The following is a 6378-nucleotide window of genomic DNA, read 5'->3' on the forward strand; positions in this document are numbered from 1 at the left end:
AAAGTCTTGTAAATAATTTACCCGTGGCCTGAGTGACATCCCGCTTACCATGTGATAAGTGAGTCTACTTTTAGGACCGGCAGTAGGTACTTCTACCAACCAATTTTGGAATGCAGGCATTAAGCATCCTGGTGCTCTTCCTAGGCAAATAGGAGAATAACGATACCCAATGGAAATATTTATCATCATCCCTTCTTCCTCAGGTTTGGCAGGGCAGTGATCATCTGTGGGGCCAGGTACCCATACACTATCCTTAACATTTAATTTTATAGGATTATCCATCCATGTGACTGGTGTTACCGTCTCCGTGGAGGCGCTTTTCTTTGCATCTCTAATGGGTTCATTGTAGAACTTCAAATGTCTAGTAGGTATCCAAACAGGAAGCTGATTTTCTCCTGGTGAAACACAAGCAAAACTTCTCCCCCACGTTATTACCTCCCCTATTTCCCATGTCTTATTTTTATTATCTTTCCATCAAATCAGTTTTCCTTCATGTGGGCTGTTCTTTTTACCAGTAAGATGTTGTTCTGCAGAAATAGTAGTCTGATTTCTATAAATGTTTAAAAAATTTAAAGTATAGAGTGCTAGATTAAGTTGCATCTGAGGAGTGGTACACTCCTTACTGTCTCCTCCTTCTTTTTGTTTAACTAATTGAGTTTTGAGTGTTCTATTAGTTCTTTCAACTATGGCCTGTCCTTGGGAATTATAAGGAATTCCTGTTGTATGTGAAATTTTCCATTGACTTGAGAATTTTTGGAAAGCTTTACTACAATATCCTGGTCCATTGTCAGTTTTGATTTTTTCTGGAACTCCCATTACAGTACAACAAGACAATAAATGTTTTTTAACATGGGAAGTACTTTCTCCTGTTTGGCAACTTGCCCATATGAAATTTGAATAAGTTTCAACTGTTACATGAACATATGATAATCTTCCAAATGAAGGTACATGTGTGACATCCATTTGCCATAATGCATTAGGACACTGACCGCTGGGATTAACTCCTGCCTCTTGAGTGGGCAGGTGTAAGACTTGACACTGGGTGCAATGTTGTACAATATCTTTTGCCTGTTTCCATGTGACATCAAATTTGTTTTTTAATCCTGCTGCATTTACATGAGTCAAAGCATGAAGTTCTTGTGCTTTTATGAATGCAGATGATACCAGTAAGTCAGCTTGTTCATTTGCTTTAGTCAAAGGCCCTGGTAAATTAGTGTGTGCTCGAATATGAGTAATATAAAATGGGAAATTTCTTTTTCTTACAGTTTGTTGTAATAAATTGAATAGCCGGTTTAACTGATCGTCCATGCTATATTTAATTAGAGCTGTCTCAACATCCCTTGTAGCCTGTACTACATATGCAGAATCTGATATAATATTGATAGGTTGATCAAAATCTTGGAAAACTGATTCCAACCAACTCTGCTCTTTGAGCCGATTGAAATGGAGTTGTGATTACTCTTTCTTTTGGCCCTGTGTAAGCTGCTTTTCCATTGCTGGAACCATCAGTAAATACTGTTAGAGCATTTTCTAAAGGTTCACATCTGGTAATTTTAGGTAGAATCCAAGTAGTTAATTTTAAAAAATTGGAAGATTTTTGTTTTCGGGTAATGATTATCAATAATTTCCACAAAATTAGCAAGTTCAATTTGCCATGCACCAGAATTGACAAAGGCTTGTCTAATTTGTTTCTTGGTTAAAGGGACAACTATTTTGTCTGGGTCATTTCCACATAATTTTATTATTCGTAATCTTGTCTGACCAATTAATGTAGCGATTTGATCCAAATACAATTTAAAAGTCTTAACTGTACTGTGAGGAAGGAATGACCACTCCACAAGATCAGTATTTTGAACAATGATGCCTGTTGGAGAATGTGCAGTAGCAAAAATCAAAAGTTGGAGTGGGGCTAAGGGATCTATTCTATTTATTTGCACTGACTGAAATTTTTCTTCCACTAATTTAATTTCTTTTGTTGCCTCTGGGGTTAACATTCTTTACTATTTAAGTCTGAGTCTCCTCTTAAGATAGAGAACAAATTTGACATGGCATAAGTAGGAATGCCTAGAGTTGGCCAAATCCAATTAATATCTCCTAGCAATTTTTGAAAATCATTTAGTGTTTTTAATGTGTCTTTTCTTTTTTCTATTTTTTGTGGCTTAATTTTTCTATTTTCTATCTGCATCCCTAAATAATGAAAAGGAGTAGAGGTTTGGATATTATCAGATGCTATTGCCAGTCCTGCGTTGGCAACCTCTGCTTGTAGAAATGTATAACAGTCAATTAATTTATCTCTTGTTTCTGCAGCACATAAAATATCATCAAAATAATGAATGATATAACAGTCTGAAAACTTGTCTCTAACTGGTTGAAGAGCGCGACCTACAAAAGTCTGACAAACAGTTGGACTATTAAGCATTCCCTGAGGTAACACTTTCCACTGAAACCTGGTGGCTGGTTCTTTATTATTTATGGCTGGTATAGTAAAGGCAAATTTTTCGCAATCCTGCTCTGCCAGAGGGATGGTAAAAAAGCAATCCTTTAGATCAATTATAATTAAAGGCCAGTCTTTTGGGATCATGGCCGGAGAGGGCAAGCCGGGTTGGAGAGGCCCCATGGGTTGAATTACGGCGTTTATGGCCCTTAAGTCAGTTAACATACGCCATTTGCCAGATTTCTTCTGAATTACAAACACAGGAGAATTCCAAGGCGAGAATGAAGGCTCAATATGTCCCTTTTCTAATTGTTCATTTGCTAATAAATGTAAAGTCTCCAGTTTTTGTTTTGGTAGCAACCACTGATTCACCCACACCGGTTTTTCTCTTTTCCAAGTTAATGCTATGGGCTTAGGAGGCTCTACAGTGGCCGCCCCTAAAAAGGATACCCTAATTCCTTCTCTTTCTTGATTTATTTTAGCCTCAACTGGAACTTTAATGCCATCTTCATTTTATTCCTAGTCCCTTTCCTGGTATATATCCCATCTTGGTCATGATTTTTTGACTCGTGGGGCTATATAATGGAGTGGGCATAGTGATTTCCGCACCCCATTGTTGTAAGAAGTCTTGACCCCACAGATTAAGAGGAATTGAAGTAATCATTGGCTGAACAGTACTTTCTTGATTATCTGGCCCTAAACAATGTAAAATCTCACTACTTTGATACACTTCTGAGGCTGTGCCTACGCCGACAAGTCCTGTAACAGCCTTTTGTTTAGGCCATTTTTTTGGCCAGTGATTTAAAGCAATGATAGAGACATCTGCTCCAGTGTCTACTAACCCTTCAAACTGTTTTCCTTGAATAATGGCCTTACACACAGGCCTGTTTTCTGAGACCTGACTTGCCCAATATGCAGCCTTTCCTGTCAGATCAGTGCTTCCAAACACTCCTGTTCTTTTTATTTCACTATTTCCAACCTTAATATAAGGCAGGAGTAATAATTGAGCAATCCTCTATCCTGGACTGGCATTCCAAGGAATTGAAGAGCTAATAACCAATTGAATTTCGCCTTTATAGTCTGAATCAACCACACCAGCATGAATTTGAACTCCCTTTAGATTTAGACTTGATCTTCCCAAGATTAGTCCTACAGTCCCCTCAGGCAGTGGGCCACATACCCTTGTGGGGATTTTTTATTTGGGGGTTCCCCTGGAAGCAGAGAGACTGCTTGTATAGTACATAAATCTACTTCTGCACTGCAGCTTGTGGCAGGGGAAAATTGTTGTATTGTGGTAACTGGCTTATTCCTTGAAATACTTGGGACAGTGGGGGTTGTTGTCCCTGAAAACCCTGAGGAACAAATGGCTGAATTGGGAATGCCCCAGTTTGTTGTGGAGTCTGAGGCTGGCCCCTTTGCTCGTTTCCTGACAATGGTTGCCTATTTTTATCAAATTTAGAACGGCATTGACTAGCCCAATGTTTTCCTTTTTTACATCTTGGACATAAGTCAGGTGGCTCTCTACCTGTTGTTGTAGTAGCTTGAATAGTTATATTCTGTTTATTTAAGACTGGGCAATTCTTTTTTAAATGATGAATTTGACCACAATTATAATATTTCCCTCCAAATGTTCTAACTTGTCCTCCTAAAACAACTCATGTTATTGCTTGAGCCATAAGCATAGCTTTATGCATACCTCCTCCGATTCCATCACAGGCTTTTACATATTCTGAGATTACATCTGATCCTGCGGGAAACTTTCCTTTCAATGGCTTAATGGCCGACTGACACTCAGGATTGGCATTTTCGTATACCATCAACTCCACTATGACCTTAAGGGCTTTTTCATTGGCAATTGACTTTTGAGCAACATCTTGGAGCCTTGCCACAAAATCAGGGTAGGGCTCTTTTGAACCTTGTCTTACTGTATTAAATGAGGGGCAGGCACTTCCTGGGTCTTGGATTTTTTCCCAGGCTTTAAGGCAGATAGCTCTAACTTGCTCAATGTCCTCATTTTGCATTAATGCTTGTTGACTAATAGTGCTCCAATTTTGACCTGTTCCTAATAATTTATCTGCATCTATGTTAACTGGAGGATTGGCAGACCTATTTCTTCGGACCTGTTCTTGTGCACCATCAATCCACCAAGTCTTAAATTGCAAAAAATTGAGACGGTGAGAGAGACGATTTTGCCAGAATCTCCCAATCATAAGGAATGAGTCTATGTCCATGAGCAATGGAATCTAATAATGTCCTCAAATAAGGGGAGTTGGGTCCATACTGTTTTACTCCCTCTTTCATGTCTTTTAGCATTTTTATCGAGAAAGATTTGTATCTGGCCTCAACTGTGAGAGGCTCTCCCTCTTGGGCTCCTTCTCCAGGTGGCATCGGTTCTAACATTACTGGGAATTGCCATGCCTCAGTATCTCCTTCTTTTCTTGATTTATCAATAATTTCATGTAATTCACTACCCTGTCTACTAGGTGGTGCCATAGGATTAAGTCTCCTAGTGGGCGGCTGAGGGTATGGTGCCCTGCACTGTGGTGCTGGGGGCATTCCTGGATATCCATACTGACTTTCTGGGGGTGGCCGATACTGAAGTTCGGCCAGCGGCCAATATTGATAAGCTACTGGCAGTTGGGTCTTATTTTCTCTAACCTGCGTTTGAGGTTGTAATGTTACGGGCACCTGACCTGCTGGAAGAGGACTTGGCCCTCGTGGTTTAGACTCTGATGGCCCCACTAATTCTGGACCTTTTCCTTCTAATTTTAACGTTTTAGGATATATCACCTCCTGTAATTGATTATAGTCAACATTTTGCGTTGACTGAGCCATTACCGGCTCTGCTACATATTCGCAATGTAAACTTTCCGTTTCTTTCTGGGATTTTTTCCTTGTCTTTTCTTTACAATCTATTACACAGCTTCCAGGGGCATCAGAAACTGAAACGCTATCTTATTCCGTTTGAAATGGTTCTAAAGCTGCTTTAATAGTGGCCCAATCATTCCATACTGTAAGTGGAATGATATTACTCTTCCTTCCTGCTTGTTTTAGTTCCTTGCCAATTCTTTTCCAATCTTTTAGATCTAAAGTTCCTTGTTCTGGAAACCATGGGCAAAATTTTTCTATTATTTGAAATAGCTTGATTAGATTTTTTGTAGATACTCTAACTCCCCCTCTTTTTAAAATAATTTTAATAAAGCTGAGATAAGAGGCATATTTACTTTTAGTTTTACTTTTAGTTTGCCACATTATCACCCTAACTTCTTCCGAGTGCACAAGCTTACCGTAAGTCTGACTGTAGACGCACTTGGGATCTCTCTTCGACTTGTCCTCAATGACCACGCTCGAGCGTAACTTCACCCTAGAGAAAAGCCTCCACGTTGGGCACCAGATGAAGGGGTGGGTTGCCCCTCCACACCTGTGGGTGTTTCTCATTAGGTGGAACGAGAGACTTGGAAAATAAAAAGACACAGAGACAAAGTATAGAGAAAGAAATAAGGGGACCCAGGGAACCAGCGTTCAGCATATGGAGGATCTCGCCAGCCTCTGAGTTCCCTTAGTATTTATTGATCATTTGTGGGTGTTTCTCCGAGGAGGGGATGTTTCAGGGTCATAAGACAATAGTGGGGAGAGGGTCAGCAGACAAACACGTGAACAAAGGTCTTTGCATCATAGACAAGGTAAAGAATCAAGTGCTGTGCTTTTAGATATGCATACACAGAAACATCTCAATGCTTTACAAAGCAGTATTGCTGCCCGCATGTCCCACCTCCAGCCCTAAGGCGGTTTTTCCCTATCTCAGTAGATGGAACGTACAATCGGGTTTTATACCGAGACATTCCATTGCCCATGGACGGGCAGGAGACAGATGCCTTCCTCTTGTCTCAACTGCAAGAGGCATGCCTTCCTCTTATACTAATCCTCCTCAGCACAGACCATTT

The 6378-nt window shown here is 40.0% G+C and overlaps 1 pseudogene; it reads right to left on the minus strand.

The window, feature by feature from the left end:
• Positions 1-3583: 3583 nt before the first annotated feature.
• Positions 3584-5686, minus strand: LOC134729758 (endogenous retrovirus group K member 8 Gag polyprotein-like; annotated as a pseudogene).
• Positions 5687-6378: the final 692 nt, after the last annotated feature.

Source organism: Pan paniscus, chromosome 22 (genome assembly GCF_029289425.2).
Source record: "Pan paniscus chromosome 22, NHGRI_mPanPan1-v2.0_pri, whole genome shotgun sequence".
Taxonomy (NCBI): Eukaryota; Metazoa; Chordata; class Mammalia; order Primates; family Hominidae; genus Pan; species Pan paniscus.